The 16,422-nt window shown below is 45.3% G+C and overlaps 1 pseudogene; it reads right to left on the bottom strand.

Annotated features, from left to right (window-relative positions):
• Window positions 1–3,279: 3,279 nt before the first annotated feature.
• LOC123455842 lies at window positions 3,280–5,412 on the bottom strand (annotated as a pseudogene).
• Between the last annotated feature and the right edge of the window lie 11,010 nt (window positions 5,413–16,422).

The raw sequence follows: 16,422 nt of genomic DNA, 5'->3' as shown, positions 1-16,422 counted from the left end.
CCAAGCTCTGGAATTACAGTCATATACCACCATGCCAGATTTCTTGTTATTTTTTGATAATATAAACAGAACTCATGTTCTGTTTGCATGATTTTTTGAACTTGTCAAAGTTTTTCATCTCCCAAATAATTTATTCTGTCTTGTCTCCCAGATCTGAGGTTCTGCCTCCACATGATTAACTCTGTTACTGGTGGTTTCTAGAGAGTCTTTTATTTTTTATTTATTTATTTATTTATTTATTTATTTTTAAAATATTTTTACTTATTTATTTATTTGAGAGCAACAGAGAGAGAATGAAGAAGGGAGAGAGAAAGAGAATATGGACATGCCAGGGCCTCCAGACTCTGCAAACGAATTCCAAATGCATGCACCCCCTTGTGCATCTGGCTAACATGGGTCCTGGGGAATAGAGCCTCGAACAGTGGTCTTTAGGCTTCACAGGCAAGCGCTTAACTGCTAAGCTATCTCTCCAGCCCTAGAGAGGCTTTTAAACATTCTGTTTGGTTTTTGTTTTCTTTGCATTTTTCTTTATCATAATCTATCCTTTTTTGAGTTCCAATTTCAAGTCGTGGTTTGATTTTCTTTTTTTCTTTTTTCCCCAAGGTAGGGTCTCACTCTAGCTCAGGCTGACCTGGAATTCACTATGTAGTCTCAGGGTGGCCTCGAACTCACGGCAATCCTCCTACCTCTGCCTCCTGAGTGCTGGGATTAAAGGCATGTGCCACCATGCCTGGCGTGGTTTGATTTTCTTTTCTTTCTTTTTTTTAATTTGTAAACGTTATTAAAAAGTACAAATCTTGGGCTGGAGATTTGATTTTCTTGATGCTTCTTGGAACTAACTCATTTTTGCATTTAATTATGTTTTCATTAAGCTTAATCAGATGATTATTGAGATCCTCTATTTGTTGACTCACCTTCAATTCATTTATCTCTTTTGAGGTCTCTCTGTGTCTCTTCAATTAAGTGTTAAGCCTTGTGATAAAAGCTGTGTGCTGTAAGAGAGGATTCTGCCTAATTTCATTTATGCAATTGTTGGATTTTGATGATTTGCCTACAGTTCAGGCATTTGCTTGGTCAGAGTAAGTAAGCTTAATGTGTTTTCATTTTGGGATCTACTTTTCTTTCTTTCATTCATTTTTAACTCTTTGAGGTAGGGTCTTGCTCTAGCCCAGGATGACCTGGAATTCACTATGTAGTCTCAGGGTGGCCTTGAACTCACGGTGATCCTCCCACCTCTGCCTCCTGAGTGCTGGGATTAAAAGCATAGCCACCATGCCCGGCCCTTGGGATTAAATTTCTGTTCTCTCCTTTATGTTTTTTTTCACTGGAGATTTCCATTATGGGACCAGGCAACTGTGGTGGAGTTCTCTGTTTGTAGTCTCATGTTGTCTGTGTTGGGGGTGGGGGGATCTACCCATCTAGAGGTAAAGGTTTGTTTTATTAGGTAGGAAGCAGGCTCTTCAGTGACTGTTCTAATTTTGGTTTGAGCCTGTTTGAGCGGGATGCCATTGTTCCCACAGGAGCGTGGGCTGTGGAGATGGCACTTGCCTGCAGCGCTGAGATGGTGGCTGACAGAGCTGTGACTGGAGGTCTGGAATCTCTTCAGCCCACCACCACAGCCATGCCACAACACTTGTCCCTGCTCCCCTACTGTACCCAGCTGAGCAGGTTGTAGAGGTGTCCCCTTGTGGCTGGTTGCCAGATATTCCTGTGTTCCCCTTCTGGTTCAGGAGCAATGTCCCAAGGGGTCACTGGTAGGAGGATATCAGCAGTGGGGGAAGACCTGGGGGGGGCGGCACTGCATCTATGGGCCAGGCTGGCGCTCTGGTCGGCAGAGTTAGCCAGTTTAGAGGTGTTGGTGCGTGGAGGCAGACAGCAGCATGACTTGAGGCCATCAGAGGAGGTGGCTGAAGCTCCAACCATCTGCCCAGGCAGGGTGTGAGGAGGGGGACCCACAGAGACACAGGCAGCATAGAGTGGATGCACAGGCCCCAAACACACCGTGCCCCTCACCCTCCTGGAGCTCACAGGACCCAAACACGCCACATGCCGTTCTCTCTTTTTTATTCTATTTATGTATTTTTGATTTATCAAGGTAGGGCCTCACTCTTTTTAAAAACGATATTTTTTTTAATTATTTATTTATTTGAGAGCGACAGACACAGAGAGAAAGACAGATAGAGGGAGAGAGAGAGAATGGGCGCGCCAGGGCTTCCAGCCTCTGCAAACGAACTCCAGACTCGTGCGCCCCCTTGTGCATCTGGCTAACGTGGGACCTGGGGAACCGAGCCTCGAACCGGGGTCCTTAGGCTTCACAGGCAAGCGCTTAACCACTAAGCCATCTCTCCAGCCCTAAAACGATATTTTTATTTGCAAGCAGGGAGAGAGATAGAGATAGAAAGAATGAGAATGGACACACTGGGGCCTCGTGCCCCACAAACTCCAGACGCATGTGCCACGTTGTGTGTCTGGCTTTATGTGGGCCCCTGGGAACTGGGGAATCAAACTTGGGCCATCAGACTTTGCAAGCAAGCTCCTAAAAACTGCTGAGTCCTCTGTAGCTCTGTAGCCCAAAACTCTCTGGTATTTTTTTTTTCTTCTGATTCTACCCTTTATTTAGCTCTTAATGTCTGAAAGGCTGAAATTTCAGCAAGATGTCTCCTACTCCAAGTTCAAGGAACCCATCCATTCCCACTTCAGAGCTTGCTACTTTTCTCAGCCTGGATCTCTTTCTCCAGATGATCACAATCCATTCCTTCCAGCTCGCAGATGCTCTGCGCCAGAGACATTTTAGACTGTGTAACTAAACTGGTCTGTGAGCACTCTAGCACTCGTCACTATGCTTATTTGTTCACTGCTTGTCTCATTTCTTCTTCTGTTTTTTTTCTTTCTGTTTTTTTCATAGTAGGGTCTTCCTCTAGCCCAGGCTGATCTGGAATTCACTATGGACTCTCAGGGTGGCCTAAACTCACAGCAATCCTCCTACCTCTGCCTACCGAGTGCTGGAATTAAAGGTGTGCACCACCATACTGGCTGCTTGTCTTGTTTCTTTAACCAAAATGCAGGTTCTATGGAAACAGAGACCTTCTCTGACCTTTTAGTGCTGTGGATATGGGACCTCAAACAAAACCCAGCACATAAGAGCATCCTCAAATAGCTGCTAACTTGAATTTTCTCACTATGGAACGTAGCCCTAGGCTGAAGGCACCTTAGCTCAGTACTACAGGAAAGAGGAGCCCTTTCAGAAGATTAAGAGTCTGTGCCTAGTCTGTTCGATCAGGCAAGTTTCAGTGAGCAGTAATGCACTACCTTCACCTTGAAGGCTTAGAGGTATCTGGCTGGTTGGGATTGAAGTCCTGGCTTAAGCCAGTCTCAGAATTCTGAGTCATAGCCCCCTTTTTGCCAGAGGCGGACGTTTTGGCCACTAGTCCACTATCATCCTTGATCTTCTTGAGGTGGGCTTTGGTCTTTGGTGGGATGGAGAAGGTGAGGGAGCTCTTGTTGAACTCTAGTGGGAAGACACCAACATCACCATCAAAGCGGTTCTTGGATACCTGCAGATACCGTTTCCCTGGCCCGGTCACCAGCTTCCTATCCTGCAGGATCAGAACGTTGTCTGCTTCTTGGCTTGCTTTGGCTGAGCCAAAAATGGATGCTGTTTGCAGTTCCTTGTCATCATCTTCCTTCCGGGGATGAATAACCAGGGTCACATGGCAACTGTTGTCTGTTGCAAACTTCCGAAAGGCCCCCACAATGTAGTCTTGAGCTGCAATCCTGTCTATGGAGAGCTGCTCATGACCCATCATGAACTGCAAGTTGTCGATGACCACATGACAAACATCATAAACGTACACAGCATGTTGCATGGTGTCTATTACAGACCTGATACTCTGTTGCCCGTGGAAAGTCATGAAGTAGAGGGGCAGGTCCTCAAAGCGGTCTGCCCACTCTTCGTATTTGTCAAGTTGCTCTTCCAGCCGCGCCACAGCAAACTGGGTCAGCATGACCCGGGCTAATCTCACATTGCTGATCTCAAAGCTACCCCACAGTGTGTTCACCCCCTGGGTACACAAATCCAGGGCATATTCACTGATAAATGTAGTCTTTCCACTGCCCATTGGCCCTGTAAAGACTGTCAACTCGCCTTTCCGATGCCCCTTCAACAGACGATTGAGGTCTGGGAAGCGGCTCCAATGGACCCCAGCTGCTTGCTCCACATTTGACAGTTCTAGTACCTCCTCACGGAGCTGCCGGAAAGACACAATAGACTTGTGCCAAGCAGGGAGGGTGGTACGAAGAATACGTGAAAGATTTAAACCTCGGTTCAGGGCCTCCAGGGGCCAGGGCTGCTCATTTCCAGGCCTTACCAAGGAGCATCGCTTGGGGTTAAGTTTTCTGGCAAACAGTTTAGCAGCTTCCCAGGATCTAAGGTCATCCCCTAGCCAGAACACAACTCTTCGGAACTGTTCGAGGTAAGGCAGGAGGCAAGCAGACTGTTCCCCGGGGTAGGGCAAGGGTAGGTAGGCCTGTAGACTGGCTCAAGGCCATACTATCCAGCTCACGACTTGTTAGGACCACCTCTGCATCTCGATGGCTGATCAGTGGTAATCCAAACAGGTTGTGGTGGGCACCAGGCCGGGGAATGGTGGTCTCCGCATAGTGCCCGCCATCCCCCTGGCCTTCAGCCCCTAGTAGCTTCAGGCCACGTAGTCCAGTACCACCAGGGGTATACCAGGGGAAGACCAGACTTCGAGCAGATCGAAGATTCCGAACACTGAACCTTCTGAGTGTGTCATCTGTCACTTTGGTAAGGCCAAACATCACTCGAGCCAGCTGGGCCTCCTTGGGGTCAGGTAACTCCCACAGAGGTATAGCTCAGTCCCAGATCCCCCGCACCTTTTCAATGTCCTCAGCTTCTGGTGCCTCACTAAGCAGGAAGCCCTCTTTGACCCCATCCCCTTGTCCCTCCACACTGGCCTGGAAGTCTTCCCGGCTCCCCTCTGCTAGGCTGGTCATACAGAGAAAGCGTCCTGTGGTCTTGTCGATGAAGAGAGTGAAGGACGTGGTCGGACCCTTTTGATCTTTGACCTCTGGGGACGCCACAAAGGGGCTTGGTGCTCGGGAACAACCGTGGCCATCCTGGAAGGGGATTCCACGTGACCGCAAATACTGGCGGATTTCGGTTGTGGTTACAGGCAACACTGGCACCTCCAGGGCTGGGAGAGCCTCCTTCCTGTACTTTCTGCGAGGAGGGCCTGGGGCCATGCTTCTGGGCAGGCCCCTCCGACCCATCCACTCGCCGTGCAGTGGCAGCAAGATCCGGAGGGGGCATGCACCTCGAAAGAGAAGCCACATTCCTCGTGGAATGGGAAGTCACTACTGGAAATGCCTTTGGTGACTTCACTATGGCCAGACACCTCCGGATCTTGCACAGGGCACTTCATAGAGCTCAGTGTAACCTGCTCTCTCTGTCCTCAAACTTTTCCCGCTTCAGCCCCTCCATATTGCAACTTCACATCTCTGCCCATTTACATGACCCTTGGTCCGTCTATGCCCCTCTCTGAAGCCTGCCTTACCTCTCGGGTGTCTGCCCGGCCACCTCACCTACGTGACCCCCTACCGAGCCCTAAGCCGTCACGGCTACTGTGCATCATCTCCTCGCCTCCCCCTTCCTGCCCCCATCCTCATCACTACTGTCCTCTGCGCGCTATCTGCGTTCTGCCCGTCGGCGTCCCAGCTAGAGGCGCCCTTCGCCGCCCCTTCCCTTCGCTGAGCCCCTCCACATGGCTGCAGCACCCCGACCCCAGGCCCGCCCCCGAGCCGAGGAACAGCCGCGTCCTCGCCGTAACCACAGCCGAGATGCCCTCGGTGCCCCAGCTGGTATTTTTTTTTAACATATATTGGTTCAGGATTTGGGGGTTCAGGAGGGAATTAATACAACAAGGAATTAATAAAAATAGATTGGAGAAGGACAAATTATGAATTATTGAGTTTATTTAGGAAGAAATCAAAAAGCATGAAGTTTCTTTAGGAGAAATTAAGATCTAGGGAGGAAACCAGCAGAAAGATTTGAGCCAAAGGAGAATTCTCCTTGTCTGGTTGAAAAGAAAGCAGGAAGAAAAATACCCACATGTGGAAATCAAAAGATCCATTTCAAATACAAGACCAGAGAGGATTGAGAAATAGTGAAGGACTCAGATCAAAGATCATACATGTAATCAAAGCGAGAAAGTACCACACAGCATGACCCAGACAGAAGGCAGGCAGACAATATCCAAGTCAACACAAGTTCTCTCCAATTGCCATCCAGGCAGGTACCACTCAGGCGGGTTCCTTACAGGCTGATCCCAGCCAGTCTAGGAAGGAGAGAGACTCACATGGGTATTCAGGCCAGGTCACAGGGCAAAAGGAGAGGGACAGGGAGTGCCCAACCTCCTCTATATAGATCAGACATTTAATTAGGGTAAGCCTATCATCAGACTCAGGTGTAAAAAGAGAGTATTGGAGCCGGGTGTGGTGGTGTATGCCTTTAATTCCAGCACTTGTGTGGCAGAAGTAGGAGGATCACCGATAGTTTGAGGCCACCCTGAGACTACATAATGAATTCCAGGTCAACCTGGGCTAGAGACCCTACCTCAAAAAAGAAAGAGGTTTGGCCTGTGAACGCAAGGAGCTCACCCAGGAGGGGCTGAGTTAAGAAAGAAGCAAGAAGATAGTGCTGGACTTGTCATTGGCAGCCACCTTGGATGAGACAGGATCAGAAGCAAGTTTCAGTTTTGCCAGAACACATAGAATGGCATCTCCTTGTTCCCGCTTAGGCTTTCCTCCTTAATCTAAGGCATAATAGTTAATTGGCCAGCTCATCTATCTTTACTGCAATCCCTACCTGGGTGTTTAGGAACAGGAGGGGTTACTGGTTCCTTATCCTGGGGAGCTCTGTCTCAAGCACAAACACGTGAGCTCCATTCCTCCTCGGAATGTTGGCCCTTTTACCAGTGGCTACAGAAGAACTCTTTCTAGGTGTCAGAGTTGTTTTGGAGCCCGTGACTTCTTTTCCTATATTTCTCAAACATAAATTTAGGGAAGGGAAAATAACCCTTTCATTTCTTGTAGTTTCCTTCTCTATCCTGTACCAGAGTGGAAGGCAGGGGAACTAAGAGTGATCTTGTAGCTCCTCTTAAATCTGATAAAGTAGGCTTCAAACCACACGTAACCACAACAATGAGTTTAACCAAAAAAAAGATGAATATTAAAACATGCAGGCTTTCTGTGCTCAGCTCTGTGACAGACCTAATTTCCTGCTTGGTACTTAAGACATGGGGTCTTAAAAGTACCCTTGTGGGGGGAGTAGTGAGGTTTAGGGCAGTGTGCTGAATCGTGTGTTACCTATTTGGTTTTCCTTTTTTCAAAACAACATTCATAAAAAAGAGAAGCTTGGTCTGCTTCACTGGCTGCTGTATGCTAAGTGTATTTTGGAAAGACCTCAGCTTGTCATTGAATGAATCATAACTGAAATTCTTTTTTTTGTTGTTGTTTTTTTGTTTTGGGGGGGCTGAGGTAGGGTCTCGCTGTAGCCCAGACTGACCTGGAATTCACTATCTAGTCTCAGGGTGGCCTTGAACTCATGGCAATCCTCCTACCTCTGCCTTCCAAACACTGGGATTAAAGGTGTGCATCACCACACCCAGCTTCTGAAATTCTTTTGTTCCCTTAATGGAAATGACTCGGTGACATTATCAGCCTGGCTCACATTTCCCTCTACTCAGGAAGTTTGTTTAGATTTGAGCCCTGGGAACTATGATATAAAATTCATTACTGACCTGGAGGCCAAGAACAAGATATAGAAGTTGCTAGAATATTCTGTATTGAAGAAGAAACACTTACATTTCATTCATTTTTAGTAAGCATTGGCTCAGTCCAAAAACTAATCCTTTGCTTTCCCAGTTTTCACTCACTGAAGTCTAACTTCAAGTATGATTTCTGTTACAATGCTTTTGTTGGTCTCTTGTTATCTTCACTTCAGTTTCTGACTGTAACTCACCCTACTTCCATTGACCTTGCATCTCTTCTTTCGGCTCCTTACCCCAGCCTCTGATAACACTGCAACCCTTTTTTGGCATCTTGTTTTTACTGACTCCATTTGCTCTCCCTCTGCTGAGTTGAAACCAGTTGATTCTGTTCTCCCAATTTCCTACTCCTCACAGAGCTCCCCCTCTTTTGCCCATGACCCCCCACCTGCTGCTGGCATTAAAGAGGTCACCACAATTTGAGTATCAGAAGAAATAACCTTAGCTTCAAGGAGGACAAAAAGGCCCTTATTGAGAGGGAAGGAAGTGGCACCGTTTTTGCAGACTGACACAGTTGTCCGCACCTTGGGCACCAAGGTACGAAGAGCACATTGAGGCGGACAAGACCGGGGAAAGAGCGACCTGCAGGGGCAGAGGGGCTTGATGGCCTGGGCGGTGGGCTTCCGGGACTAAGTGGAGCAGAAGCTAGGAAAGTCAGCAAAAGCAGCATTCCTGGTTTGGCTGTGAGTTTTCTCATAGTAGCATAAGCAGGGGGTAGACTTGCTGCTGCCTCTGGACATCTCAAACAAAAGCACGGCTTCTTCTAGAACATAGTGTGTGGGTTTGTGTGTGTGTTGGTTTGTGGGTCTTCTATGGATAAGAAAGTGTCAGGAGATTTTGGATTGAGCTCTTCATATATTCATTTGTTCATTTTTTTCTTAGAAAGGCATTCCATTCTGAGGTGTCACAGTCAGGAGCCCTAAAGATAGACCAAACTATGGTGTCTGGGCTTTATTTTTCTCTCAAATTTTAGAAAATGGCAAGAAATGACTCCCTCACCTCCACCCCAAAAGAATTTGATGGAGTTTTACTGACTCAGAAGTATGTGTGAGAAATAGAACAGGTAGAAGAAATATTCAGAAAGGGGAAAGTCCTCTGTTCATTATGTCTGTTCCTTTCTAGTGTCTTTCTGGACTGTCACCATGAACAACTTTGTTCTAGTGAATGACAAGGTGAGATTTAGCTTGGAAGATGGAAAGGTAAAGGCACTGGAAAGACTGAGAGAATAAAGAAGAGGTGGTGGAAATCTTGGCTGTTGGGTTGCAGAAGACATGTAGTTAGGAGTCCCTGGTCTCACGCTGCAGCCCAAATGCTCCCAGCCTGGTCTGCATAGGAGTCAGCAGAGGTGACTGGTTCTCAACCTCTGCATCCACTGATGGGTTAATGTGACACTCCTGAGAGATGGTTACACTTGCTTTTCTTTTAAAAGACTTTTAGATGACTAGGTAAAATTTTTAATTAAAAGTTTTAATAATTAAAAAAAAGGCCAGGCGTGGTGGCACACGCCTTTAATCCCAGCGCTCAGGAGGCAGAGGTAGGAGGATCACCGTGAGTTCAAGGCCACCCTGAGACTACAGAGTTAATTCCAGGTCAGCCTAGACCAGAGTGAGACCCTACCTCAAAAAAACAAAACAAAGATCTGCAAATCTCAAGATTTTCTCTTCACAAGTAATGCCAATTGGCTTTGCAGTTCAAATATTAGAAATTAGGGGCTGGGGGCTGGGCATATGGCTCAGTGGGAAAGAGCATGTGCGATGCAAGCATGAGGGCCCCACTAAAAAGCCAGTCAGGCGTGCTGATGCCTGCCTGCAATCCCAGTGCTGAGGACGGGGAGGAGTGCTGGGCTCCCTGGCCAGAAATCAGAGTGCTCTCAAGTTCAGCGAGAGACTTTTATCTCAGGAAAATAAAACCAGAAAATGATTAAAGAGGACACCTAACATCCTCCTCTGGACTCTGCACTCATGCACATGGGTCGTGTGCATCTACACGCATGTGCATCTACACACACAGACCGTACATACTGCACGTGCACACCTATACACACAGAGACCACACATACTGCACATACACACATACACACAGAGACCATACATACTGCACGTACACACATATACACACAGCGACCACACATACTGCACATACACAAATACACACACAGACTGTACATACTGCATGTACACACATACACACACAGACTGTACATACTGCATGTACACACATACACACACAGACTGTACATACTGCACGTGCACACATACACACACAGACCGTACATACTGCACGTACACACATATACACAGAGACCATACATACTGCATGTACACACATATACACACAGAGATCATACATACTGCATGTGCACACATATACAGAGACCACACATACTGCACATGCACACATATACAGAGACCATACATACTGCACATACACAAATATACAGAGACCATACATACTGCACATGCACACATATACAGAGACCATACATACTGCACATGCACACATATACAGAGACCATACATACTGCACGTGCACACATATACAGAGACCGTACATACTGCACATCACACATATACAGAGACCGTACATACTGCACGTGCACACATATACAGAGACCATACATACTGCACGTGCACACATATACAGAGACCACACATACTGCACGTGCACACATATACAGAGACCACACATACTGCACGTGCACACATATACAGAGACCGTACATACTGCACGTGCACACATATACAGAGACCACACATACTGCACGTGCACACATATACAGAGACCACACATACTGCACGTGCACACATATACAGAGACCACACATACTGCACGTGCACACATATACAGAGACCACACATACTGCACGTGCACACATATACAGAGACCGTACATACTGCACGTGCACACATATACAGAGACCGTACATACTGCACATCACACATATACAGAGACCACACATACTGCACGTGCACACATATACAGAGACCACACATACTGCACGTGCACACATATACAGAGACCACACATACTGCACGTGCACACATATACAGAGACCACACATACTGCACGTGCACACATATACAGAGACCGTACATACTGCACGTGCACACATATACAGAGACCGTACATACTGCACGTGCACACATATACAGAGACCGTACATACTGCACGTGCACACATATACAGAGACCGTACATACTGCACGTGCACACATATACAGAGACCGTACATACTGCACGTGCACACATATACAGAGACCGTACATACTGCACGTGCACACATATACAGAGACCGTACATACTGCACGTGCACACATATACAGAGACCGTACATACTGCACGTGCACACATATAGAGAGACCACACATACTGCACATCACACATATACAGAGGCCATACATACTGCACATGCACATGCACATTTATACACACAAACAAGGAAAGTACCTATGTAAAGCCAGTTGCACAAGGTGCTGCATGTATCTGAAGTTTGTGTGCAGTGGCTAGAGGCCCTTGTATGCCCATTCTGTTTTTCTCTACCTGTTCCTCTCTCTCTCTCTCTTTTTCTTTCTTTCTCTCAAATAAGTAAATAAATAAAATAATAATTTTTTAAAAAAAGGAAGGAAAAACATTGGGGCCAAGACTCTAACTCTGACACTGAGCCACACTCCCAGGCATCATTTGTATATATGTTGTTTTAATCTCAGTTTGGGCTCAGTTTTCATTTTATATGCTTCAGAAATATTTACTTTTCAGGCACCCTACTGCAGTCATTCTGTATATTCAAATGAAACTTGAACATGGGCAAGGCATATTTTTCATTTCTTCTCCATGGCTTCAAAGCTGCTATTCCCATTCCCCATGAGCAGCAAAACTCTAACTTGTCACTGATTGGCAGATTCCTCCATAAGTGCTTTCCTTTCCAACTTGGAGTTGCTGTTAGTTCCTCCACTCCATCACCTAGCAGGAGTTAAGTATCATATTGGGTATTTATTTCCTATAGAAATATTGATTCCAGACCTACAGTGAAAACTTGATCAGCAATTAGATTCCATTGTGGCCTGGAAGTTGAGGTTATTAGCTACCATAATTACATTTTCTTCTTGTCAAATTATGTTGGAGGGGTGTTTTATGAAGGAAAATTCCATTTCTCTTGTAGTTATTCTTTCCTCCCTGCTCCATTTACATAGATCCTTCCAAGTTCAAATACTGTCATTAACAAAAGGGATTTTACCAAAAAATATATATCAAAATGATGAATTTAAAGTCATAATATTTTGAGCTAGAGAGATGGATCAGTGGTTAAAGCACTTGCCTGCCAAGCCTAATGACCTGGGTTTGACTCCTCAGTACCCAGATAAAACCAGATGCACAAAATGGTGCATGCATCTTGAGTTCGTTTGCAGTGGCTAGAAGATCTGACTCACCATTCTCTCTCCCTTCCTCCCCCCCTCTCTCTCAATCTCTGCATGCAAATAAGTAAAAATAGTTTTTTTTTTAAAGTTAAAGCAATAATATTCTATCCTTTGGAGGTGGAGGCAGAAGGATGAGGACTTCAAGATTAGCCACAGCTACATAGAGACTTGGAGGCCAACCTGGGCTGCATGGAACACCATTTCACTTCCCCACCTCCAAATAAATAATGAGCGTCATGATATTTTATCTTTGGACAACTAAACACTAACCAAGGTGAACTACCTATCTAGTTTGATTACCCAGTTCAGAAACCCCAGCCAGCTTCCAGTTAGAATATTGCCTATCTAGGTGCAAATTTATTTCCTCTCTCAGACTTCTGGCTAACCAACCTCCTCATTGGTTCCATACCTCTGTATAAGAAAATACTTTGTTATCTGGCTTTTCTCTTACCTCTATGATATTTTGTATCAATATGACAGATATTTACCTCCTGACTGTTAGCCCCAGGTCTATGAGAATCTTACCTCACTTTGATCCTATGTTTTGGTTCTTCTGAAGAATTGCCATTATCCCTTCCTTATATGAAGGTTAGTATTTGTGTTTGGTGAAGATCACCTTTGCTGATTGACAACACATGCTATTCACCCAAAAGTCAAAGGTACAATCTTGATTTCATCCTCTCTCCTTTCTCAGGTGTGAGATGGATTTCTTTTTTAAAAAATTATTTATTTATTTATTTGAGAGAGAGAGAGAGAGAGAGAGAGGGGCATATAGAGAAAGAATGGGCATGCCAGGGCCTCTAGCCACTGCAGACGAACTCCAGAGACATGCACCTTGTGCAACTGGCTTACATGGGTCCTGGGGAATCAAATTCCTTAGATCCCTAGGCTTTACAGGCAAGTGCCTTAACCACTGAGCAATCTCTCCAGCCCTGATCTTCTTTTGTGAATGACTGTGTATCTTCTCTAAACCCCTGTACTTAGATTTCAGCTTTTAATCTCACCTAGTTGCAAGCACCACGACCTGTTACTCACTAACTTATAATTTTAGTACTCATTTGTCAAGTATCTTTAGAGGAAATTATACATGATATTTCAGTAGAGCACATTAAGCTTTTTTTAAAAAATTATTTATTTATTCATTTAATTGAGAAAGAAAGGCAGAGAGGGAGGGAGGGAAGAGAATGGGCATGCCAGGGCCTCTAGCTACTGCAAAGGAACTCCAGATGCATGCACCACCTTGTGCATCTGACTATGTGAGTACTGGGGAGTTGAACCTGGGTCCTTTGGCTTTTCAAGCAAGCACCTTAAGTGCTAAGCCATTCTCTACACTCTTACTTTAACCTTGTTTTTTTTTTTTTTTTCAAAATTGTTCTCCTATGAGTGAAAGTAAGGTCTCACAGGCTTTCAGATATCAAAGGAAGAGGCCAAGAAATGGTTGTCTCCCAGGAAGTGATAGATTAGCTCAGCTGAAGGGATTGGAGCTCCATTTTTTTAAATTATCTTTATCTTTTCAAGGCAAGGTCTTACCCTAGCCCAGACTGACTTGGACCTCACTCTATAGTTCCAGGACGACTTTGAACTCACGTCAATCCCCCTACTTCTTCCTCCTGAGTTCTGAGATTAAAGGTGTGCACTACACCTGGCTCTTTAAATATTTTTAGACTGGTGGTCCCTTTGATAAAACCTCTCTCTAAATCTTTATCCTCAGTGTTACTCTTCTCGGGGTACAAAACAGTCAGGAAGAGAGAAGTAGTGGTCAAGAAAGAAAGGAAGAATCCTTTGGGAAATTTTTGCTTTTAGGAAACTTACCCTTACTGTACAGCCTACCTGAACCTGCACTCTCTGGCTTTCCTCTGTAGCACTCCACGGTGAAACTGCAAGAATCAGAAGCTTCCTTTGCTCTCCATCAGTGGTGGGGAAGAAGGAGTGTGAGCTTGGTTCTAAACTAAGACACAAACAATTCATATCTTAGCCCAGCACCAAGAGCCCACAGGTTTTACCTAAGCTACTTCCAAGGTCATGTGTCTGCCCAGCCATTCTCTGAGACCTAAACCTCTATTGATTAAAAACAAAACAAAACAAAAAAAACAATAGAATTCTATTCAACCATACAGAGAAATGAAATTTTCATGATATAATGGGTGGATCTGGAAAGAATCATATTAAGTGAAAGTCACTCAAACTCAGAAGACCAAAGTCTTAATTAGGTACAGTTTTTACTCCTGTAATAATGGTTTTTGTCCTTTTGTTATAGACACTTAACAGTTGAATGATAACCAAATACCTTTGAGAAGTGTCTCAAAGAACTGAAGTAATAGTGTAACCTCCACTTTTCCATTAAATTACCTCTCAGGCATCTTAAAAATCAGTCCTCAGACTTGTTTCTTATTAAGGATCAAACATGAGTGAACACTCCCGTTAAGTAAGATCCTAAACCCACTTTCTGTAGTTAAAGCTATGAGAACTCAGTCTTAATCCCCATGGACCATTTTCCTTCTTCTAAAGGGGGCTGAATCTACAGGACACTTAAGTCATTCAGTAATAAAGTCATAAATTGGACAGGGAGCCATTTTCTTGGCTGCAAGTCTCATGAGCAATAGGTAGGATCCTTTCCTTCTTTCACTTTTGTAACTGTTTTCTTGCAGTGCACAATGGGAAGCAAATAGCCACATAATGTAGTTCCTCTTTATTGGACACAGGACTGCACAGTGGCAGGAAATGATGCCTAAGCAAGGCACTGTAGGCCTCTCCTTTCAACTGGCATCAGAGGCAATGCTGACAGTGGCAGAGGCGAGACATTTGGCACTTCCAGTGTGCAGGAATATGATAGGTAGAGTTATTACCAACTCAAAGAGTTAGGAACAATCTTGTTTCAAAAGCAGCAAAGGTAAAGTAAAATCTCCTCTGGGGTGGGTTTGTTTATCCATCTTTCAATCAGTGCTAAACCGCCATTAATAACTTCAGGCATGTTAGTTAAGTTGTCTTCACTCCTCAACTAACTCCTGCTTTTACCAAGCCACCCTCCAACACCTCTTTCCATCTCTGTCCAGTGCTGTCCAACTTTAATGTGAAAGTGCTGGAATAGAAGCAGTATTAGCAGTGGAGGAATCCTTAATAGAAATATGTTGTAGGTAAGAATAGAAGTTCTGCCGGGCGTGGTGGCACTTTAATCCCAGCACTCGGGAGGCAGAGGTAGGAGGATCGCCGTGAGTTTGAGGCCACCCTGAGACTCCATAGTGAATTCCAGGTCAGCCTGGGCTAGAGCAAGACCCTATCTCAAAAAACCAAAAAAAAAAAAAAAAAAAAAGAGTAGAAGTTCTGGAACTGTCAGAATTAATGCTATAGTGACAGAGGTGTAATTGAGAGAGGGATTATACAAGAGGTTAAAACTCAGGATTTTATGTGGCTTGGAGTCATGACCCATCCAAGTATAATTTTATAATTATGTCTCAGCTCTTTTCTATTATTCAGTCAGTCTATATTATATATTTAAGTTCTATTTTGTATTGAGTACAATATTGAATCCCACTGGGAAATAAGAGTACAGAGATGTAGGCTTGCTATCCCAGTTGCTCAGGAGGCTGAGGCAAGAGGATCACAAGTTCAGGGACTTTTAGGTCTAAAAAGCAAGTTCAAGACTGATCTGGACAACTTAGTAAAATCTTTTCTCAAAATATAAAGTACAAAAGGGTTGGGGTTATAGCTCAGTGGTAGAGTGCTTCCCAGCTTTCACGGGCCCTGGATTCAATCCCCAGTATCACCAGAGAGAGAGAGAGAAGAAGGAGGAGGAGGAGGAGGAGAAGGAGGAGGAAGAGGAGGAAGAGGAGGAGGAGGAGGAAGAGGAGGAGGGGGGGGGGGCAGAGGAGAAGGAGGAGGAAGAAAAACACCACCTCTGCCCCTGTGGTGATACATGGAAATACTCAGGCCCTGTGCAAAGCAGGGAAGGAAAACTCTAGAACACCGTCAGGGCGCCTGCTGAGGCTACAGTGCGAAGGAGGGAGCGGTGTGCTTGAAGAGGAGGGTGGATCTCAGGTGAATGACCCACTTGGCTTCTTGTCCGGTGCAGCTGCCGAAAGCCTGTGCAAGGGACTGCGGAGCTGTCCATGTGTCAGAAGGCATAGACTTCTCGGGCCAAGGGGTAGAGCAGGAGCAGGTATC

The sequence above is a fragment of the Jaculus jaculus genome, chromosome 18 (assembly GCF_020740685.1).
Source record: "Jaculus jaculus isolate mJacJac1 chromosome 18, mJacJac1.mat.Y.cur, whole genome shotgun sequence".
Taxonomy (NCBI): Eukaryota; Metazoa; Chordata; class Mammalia; order Rodentia; family Dipodidae; genus Jaculus; species Jaculus jaculus.
This window is presented reverse-complemented; position numbering and strand designations above follow the sequence as displayed.